The sequence below is a fragment of the Podarcis melisellensis genome (genome assembly GCF_964234715.1).
Source record: "Podarcis melisellensis genome assembly, chromosome: 3".
NCBI lineage: Eukaryota > Metazoa > Chordata > Lepidosauria > Squamata > Lacertidae > Podarcis > Podarcis melisellensis.
In genome coordinates this window covers 69,897,367-69,905,437 of record NC_138530.1, presented here as the reverse complement: position 1 = coordinate 69,905,437, position 8,071 = coordinate 69,897,367, and the positions used below count along the sequence as shown (strand labels likewise).

At 41.5% G+C, this 8,071-nt stretch overlaps 1 long non-coding RNA gene across 1 annotated transcript; it reads right to left on the bottom strand.

Annotated features, from left to right (window-relative positions):
- Positions 1 to 3,547: 3,547 nt before the first annotated feature.
- Positions 3,548 to 7,360, bottom strand: LOC309366213. Its single transcript, XR_014166579.1, has 3 exons — positions 7,205 to 7,360; positions 5,900 to 6,016; positions 3,548 to 3,780 (listed from the first exon to the last, which is right to left on the bottom strand). It is a non-coding gene; the product is annotated as an uncharacterized lncRNA (long non-coding RNA).
- Positions 7,361 to 8,071: the final 711 nt, after the last annotated feature.

Sequence of the window (8,071 nt, the reverse complement as noted above, 5' to 3'; positions counted from 1 at the left end):
CACAGTAAATGTGATGTGGCAGAGATGGATAAATCTTCCCATATTCATTTCCCTTGGTTTCAATTTTTTTTAAGGCCATATGTGAATTTATTCAGCATATTATAATTTTTCCTTTTGGAAACAATGTTCCCCAATACAATGCATTTTTATGTTATGCACATTTCCCACTAATATATGGATTTTTATACACCTTATTTGGTGGGGGAATTGCATCACCAAGCTCACAGGTGTGAAAGGACAGTAATAGGCAAAGAGGATCTCCTGGCATATATATATATATGAGAGTCCTGATAGTAGTGGAATTGTGGAATGCCACTTGTTTGCCCTTCCATGCAGCTTTGGCACAGGGTATAGGAAAGCTATTTACATTAGGAAATTGATATGAGAAAAAGGTTATGCCTCTCCTCCTATGTAGATCCCTGATCTGAATCATCTCCCATCCTCATAACACACATTTAAGTGTTTGCGTGCATGCACACACACAGAATACTAGAAAACCCAATTATGGATCTCATAAAAGGTAAAGGTACCCCTGCTCGTACGGGCCAGTTGTGTCCAACTCTAGGGTTGTGCGCTCATCTCACTTAAGAGGCCGGGAGCCAGCGCTGTCCGCAGACACTTCTGGGTCACGTGGCCAGCGTGACGAAGCTGCTCTGGCGAGCCAGCACCTACGCAGCAGCACACGGAAACGCCGTTTACCTTCCCGCTGTAAAGCGGTACCTATTTATCTACTTGCACTTAGGGGTGCTTTCGAACTGCTAGGTGGGCAGGAGCTGGGACCGAAAGATGGGAGCTCACCCCGCCGCAGGGATTCGAACCGCGACCATACGATCGGCAAGTCCTAGGTGCTGAGGTTTTACCCACAGCGCCACCCGCGTCCCCGATGGATCTCATACATTACATTTAATTTGACCCTCATCATTCTGCCTTACAGTAATAATGCTGACAATGGTAGGAGGATGGAGTGGGTTTAGCAACCAATATCATTTTTCTTGTTCATCCTTAGGCTATCTATGATATCTTGGCTCTTGCTGATCACCAGTGGCTATGAAAACTGTATTTTTTCTTCTTCTTCAGAAAAACAGCTACAGCCATAGCATCCAATTCCTGACTAACCTTATAAAGGCAACATCAACCAAGCTAACAGATTCTACCTTAACTTACAGTTTAAGCCAAAGCTACATTTCCCTCCTCCCACATACTTAACTGTTTCTGCTTTATCCATTACCTTCTGTGCCCTTATATTTCAACAATGAAGCCAAGGTGGAGATCATGACAAATCTAGCCTAATACATATAGAGTTTTCTTTTGCCATTCAGGTCTTAAATGCTGTGTGTAATCTTAGAACTAGCCATACCCTCGGTGCAGAATCCAATAATCTCTAAGCGAATTTACAGCCTGAAAGTAGCATAATATGTGTATATAATAATTTTTTATATCAGTATCTTGTTCTGTTTTACTCGTGCTCTGAACACTTTGGCCTGATAAAAGGTATTATTTCACCCATTTCAATCCAAGCTGGTAATAAACTGGGACACATTGCAGGAAACAATAAATATCTCAACAGTTGGCCTATAATAATGCAACAGACAACACTCTAACCTACTTCCTCCACTTCAAAAGATAAGAAATAAACAAACAAAAACAAAGTTAGCCTTTAAAAACCAAAATACAATGGGGAAAACTGGGTGAAAAGTTTGAATAAAAACTTTTAGAAAAAGATATAAAATAAGGATGTTAGATGTAATTTCTTTTTCATTGAATTGTTACCTGGATGGCTCAGGATCTCCATAGACACTGCAGGCGTGCTTTCCAGGGAGGTCACTTGTAATATCTCTTGTAAATTAACCATGTTAGTTGAAACAATAAAATTTGTTTAAAATATCTGCCTATTGATTCAGCCCCCAGGAACCTGATTTGTTACATATTTTTATCCTGCTACAAGCTTTATGACCCCTGAAGATTTGTAAAGACCATTTCCAGAAATGTGGGTGTTGAATTTTGATCTACAGTATTGTGCTTTGAGGCTGGACTCAATATGAGGAGTCAGCATATTATTTAATGTGCAGCCTCATCTTGTGCACACGATCTTCTCCCTAGTATGTTTGGCTTGTTCTAATGGTTGAATGTGTCTAGTTTTTCAATAAGGCTTCCACTGCAGAGTCAGAAAGAGGCCTGACTTGATTGTGAAGCACAATCTGCCTTCATGCAAGTAGGAAGCGATATAACTGGCAGAATGAAAAACAGATTAAGGTGGCGGCTGATAAGGAATAAGCACTGTGGGACAAGCACAACTGGGCTGTAAAAGTTCATTAAGAGACAAAGTGCTGATTGACAGATAGCGTGCAACGTTTGGAGTATAGTTTAAAAATAAAATTGGCTCTTTCTCACCCAATCTTCTTTCTCACTTCATTCTTACTGTGTGTATTTAAAGGTCACTGTGAAAGCACACAATACATTTAAAGCACATCAAACACAAGCTTCCCGCAAGAATCATGGGAGCTGTAGCTTATCGCTCACAGGACTACAATTCCCAGCACCCTTAACAAACTAAAGTTTCCAGAATTATTTGGGGGAAGTCATGCGCTTTAAATATATGGTGCATATGCAGCCATAAACTGAGGGAACATTCTTTTGACATACACCTTTCCAGCCACAACAGAGCTCTAGAGGAGACTTACCCGTATTTTTTGCTCTATAACACGCACCCGACCATAACACGAACATAGTTTTTAGAGGAGGAAAATCCGTAGGCATGCCACCCGCAGGCATTTCCTCCATAACACGCACAGACATTTCCCCTTACTTTCTAGGAGGAAAAAAGTGAGTGTTATGGTGCAAAAAATACGGTAATTTGAATTCACAGCTTAAATAAACCGTGTCATCTTTGCTACAGTTTAAGAATATATTATTGCAGAAATAAAAGTTATTAAATATACAACTACGAATGAACGTCAAGAAACCTGTGGCTGTCAACAAAGGATTAAGGCTGGAACTGTTGTTATTGGATTAATTAAGATTATGAAAGCAGGAAGAAATAATAACTTTGTAACCTGAAACCCAGTACACTGGAAGTCATATCAGATTGATTAATTTGGTTTTTTAATAATTGGCTCTCTCTTTTTTAATTGGATTGTAATTTGGTAATGTGACAATGTGGCTTTTATTGGAATTGTATTAAAATTAATATAAATTATTATAATAAAAAAGAATACAATGTTACCTCAGGTTAAGAACTTAATTTGTTCTGGAGGTCTGTTCTTAACCTGAAACTGTTCTTAATCTGAGGTACCACTTTAGCTAATGGGGCCTCCCGCTGCCATTGTGCTGCCGGAGCACGATTTTTGTTCTCATCCTGAAGCAAAGTTCTTAACCCGAGGTACTACTTTCCGGGTTAGCGGAGTCTGTAACCTGAAGCGTCTGTAACCTGAGGTACCACTGTACATTCTTACAGCAGCTTTCTATGTCTGTCTGTTTAGGAATTTTTCAATGTAGCTTACTTCCAGGAAAAGTAAAACTTCTGTCTAAAAAGTTATTGCATTTACAGTAAGATTTGAGCCTGACTTTATTCGTTGAGTTGGATTCAGATATAAACTTTCATGAACAGAAAGGCTTCATCTACCCACAGAATGTTTTTGATCCCATGAAGGAGTTTTAAGTAGTGCAAAAGGGAGGAGGCTGTTTTTGCTGACTTTCTCCTCCTCCAGCAGCTTCACCTCGCCGGTTTCAATCGGTCTCCCAGTCCTTCGGAAGAGATTTTCAGAGAATGCAAGCAAGCGTCTGTAGGGAAAATTGGCAAAAGTACACATACCATTTCAAAGTTAGCTGAAGAGACTTTAACACATTTCTGTATCTATATTTATAACATTTTGCAAAAATTGCAACCACCAATGATTTTTTTTTTTAAGAACAGGAAGTACAAAGTCTTGGGAAAACAGCAATCTGCATAGACAAGCTCAAATGATTAAAACATTCCATCAAGTAACAATAAGCTCCATCTATGAGAGGGAAACTCTCCACAAGGATCTTTGAGAAACTGGAGGCTAGATATCTCTTAACCTTGGATTAATACATAGAGATAAATATCACTCTTCCACAATTTCCCCTCTTGCCAATTTCCATTTTTGCTAGTTTCCCAACAAAGGCAATTTTCTAGACCCTGTCATACCATTGCCTCAATGAAAAACCCACTTTGGTTTCTTTCAAACAGCTAAAGATACCAAGAAAAATGCTTATTTAACCCCCTCCCCCCGCTAAAAAAAGGCAAATTAAAATTGTCTTTACAGTGCTTTATTAATACACTCCTCTAAAATAAGACAGCACACACTCGTATCAATACATTCAGCCTTCTATAATGTAAATCCCAACACTACAGATCTAGTGTGAGGAGAGCACAGCTGGTGTGGGCTGCTTCCATGTGACATCCCACACCCCTTAGCCTGTAGTGACAGTGTAATATTTAGGATTATCCTACAAAGCATGGGGCCATTTTCAATAGGCATGTTCCTAAAACTCCTTATATTGTATGGAAAAACGTGTTCTCCCTAGCAGAGAGCACGTGTTGCGGCGGAGGATACAAGCCACCTCATTGTTGCTGAGTGGATTTATGGAGGGACCCAGGCAGTGAATTGGTTAATTGGGTCGCTGGGGAGAACTGCTTGTTGCCGATTTTGAAGGAGGGGTCAGAGGTTTTAAATACTGGATGCCCAACTTTGAGTGTTCTCTTGGCTGCTTGCACCGGATCACCCACCCACCCTCCCTGTATTGGGGGGGTTGTTCGCTTGACCTTGCTATGCCTGTCATGGGGTCGTCTGCTTTGAGGCAGGGGCCTGGTAGGAATTTGTCCATCTGGCTGATTGGCTGGTGCCATTTGGTTTTGCCTACTGCGTAGCAAATCGTCACAACTTGTAAGGTTGGCGGTTAGGCATTGGTTCAAATTGGTTGGTGGAGGGGTAAGTGCCTACCCCTCCAATGGTGTGCGGAAAGGGAATTCCGTTAAAGGAATCCAGGGGCTTGCCATTCTTTTTGTCCTTGTCCCTGGCATCGGACTTGGGCCGTGCAGGCCACCAGGAACATGAGGGGAGAAGTGAGGGACTGAGGCCCAGCTTCATTTTCTCCCCAAAATTTGTTTCCCGCATGGGCTTTCGCTGGGATCCGGATGTCAGTTCTGTCCCCTGGGCAAGGACAGATAGTCTGAACCAATGCCTAAGCAACCACTCACTCACATGTATTTAAATAAAGTTGTGGCCAGAATCGTGCCAAAAACCCAAACCAAAATTGACGTGTGATGTGTGAGTTATTGGGGGGTGGCTTGGGGACCTCGACACGCAAACCCTTCCTAAGGCCTATGGAAAATATTGCCCTTGTGATGCAGAGTTCACTGTTACACTGCTATTTCAACTATAGACTGTGAATCATGCTGCTGTTCTAGACTCCTTTTTACAACAATGTTGGCTGGGCTTCTTTTCTGAAATAACCAAACATTCTCCTACAGCTACTTCAATTTCACTGACCCATGTTCCTTGCGTCCCACATAGCGCAACACACTAAACTAGTTCCAGGCCCTCTATGCCAAGCATTCCAGGAAACCTACATTTGGACGTTTCCTTAGAAAGCAGGAGTCTGAGGGTGCCATGCTTTGTAGAATAACACAGAATGCCTCCTTGTGGGCACCAGCCAAGACCCAAGACCCTGAAATGTGGCATGTTTTCTTCTGTGCATGCTCACAGATCGGGGCATGGCAGCTGCAATTCCCTGTAGCTGCAGATGCAAGCGTACACAGTTCTTTCGCATTCATTGTTGTGTTTGAAAAATGGAGAACACTCAGAATGTATCCTCCCCAAGACAGTGAAAACGCTGCTGATTTAATTGTAACGCAGGACACGATGCAAGCTCTTACCTGTCTTAAGCACCCCATATGCTCCTGTGTTTAAATACGCCTACCATGGATGCTGGCCCAGACGCAGCAAGAGCATGTCTGTGATTGGCTTCCCTCATGGCCTGCGTTCAGCTGGACCTGAGAAATGATTTATAGCAGGATTGTGTAACTTGTAACAATATATGGAAAACGTGGGTTGGAGTATATTGACCAGACCACAGAGCACAAGACACCAGCATTCCAGGGACATGACTGTTAAAGATGGACAAATCCTCGGGTTTTGGCAGCCGTTATCTCAGCTACATTTTTATTTCAATATACTGGCAGAACTTTCTGTATCACGCTTTAGCAGATACACATTCATTCTTTCACAGGAGTTGCAATCATTTATGCATATAGCCGAACATGCTGTTTGTTTGTATACATTAAGTAGTTACTCGGAAACTTTCACTTCCTTTCTGTCGTTTTACTGGGGCTTTCTCCTTCTTCACAAGCCTCCATGCAGAAATCACAAACTAAGTGTCCATATTCCCATAAGTGAAAGATGTAAAGGCATGTGTCAGCGAGCAACTTAAAAAAACCCCAGACTTTTTTTAGTTTAACTCAGCCATTCATGGCCAGAACCAGCAGCTTGGTCACCAGCACCCAAAATCCCCTTATGGCTGGGGCTGATGGGAGTTGTGGTCCAAAAATTCTGAGGGGCACCACTTTGGCAAAGACGGCCTTTTAGTGAATTACAATATAAATAATAATAATTTATACAGTATATTTCAGGCCATCAAATTGTTTCACATACATTAGTGTGTTAATAAATTGTTGCCTTTGAGCAATTTATTTATTATAGACTTGATTTATTTCTTTGCATTAAGAACTGAAGTCATAATGGTAAGGCTATTTACCCTTTGGTACCTGGTCTTTCCCACAACTAAGAGAAACTAATATATGTCTACTCCCTATATTAAATGCGGGGCCCTTTTTGTTTTGTATGCATTGCTTTTGGGAAAGTATGACTTATATTAACCCAGCTTGCTAAGCAAAATGCCCTCTTGGCTATCAGCCCAGAACAGCAACTATAAACATATGTTTAGGTTTCAAGCTGCATTATTCTCCAGATAGTTTATCATTTCCTCACCAAAGTCGTTTGATTTCACGCCATTCATCAGACCTGTGCAAATAAATCACATCCTACAGGCCTTTAACAGCTTCCCCAGGAGAGCCAGAGTGCCCATCTTTTCTCTATTTGGAAGCAAGACCTCAAAGGATAACTTAGCAGGCATTTGAAATGCTTACTTGGCTTCCCACAGCTTTTGACTGCATTTGTCTTACCTCTTTACACCCTATAACTGCACTCCAAGATGTAAGTTATATTGGACTCAGGGGAGCCCAATTTCCATTTTTAGGATTATTAGTATGTTAGATATTGCATCAGCTGAATTTGTCAATAAATAGTAGAATTCCTCTTCAGAGGCTAGAGAGCAGAAGGCGATGCTAATAAAATTAGGAGAGAAAATATAATCAATGTTCTGGTTAATTGTATTAAGAAAAATGTCTTGAAGGCACCTGTTGTACTGCAGACTGAACACTTGATCAAAGCGCTTGGCCCCTGCTCATTGCATAGATCATAGCTACCCAACATGGTGCCCTTTGGATGTTGCTGGACTACAACTCCCATCAACCCTTACCATTGGCCATTCAAGGTAGGGCTGATGGGAATTGTAGTCAGGAACAAATGGAGAACACCCCTGGCTCGGATGGAAAGCCAATTGGGACTATAGACAAGGTTGTTGGAAACCCAAAGCACGTGGACACCTGTCAGTCCTCATATGCATCAGCTGCGCCATAAGGACACTATTTCATACAAATGGCTGGGTAGAAAACACAGACAATGCATGAAGTGGGGCCAAAATCAAATATTTGCTTCATACTGAGGCTTCCAAGCATTGATTGAATAATTGGGGAACAGGTTTGTGCTTGCTGTCCTGTTCCACTTTCCGAAACCTCTGTGCATTCAACAATGGTGTGAAAGGGGTTCCTATATGCAGATAATTTTACCCAAGTAAGATCTCCCCCAGGGCTGGATAAGGAGAACACAAGGGCTGCATCTGGTCCTTAGGCCTGAGGTTCCCATGCCAGCTTTATAGCATCCTAATTCATTATTATTAATAGTCTTAGTATTATTTTGCTACTGTTTGA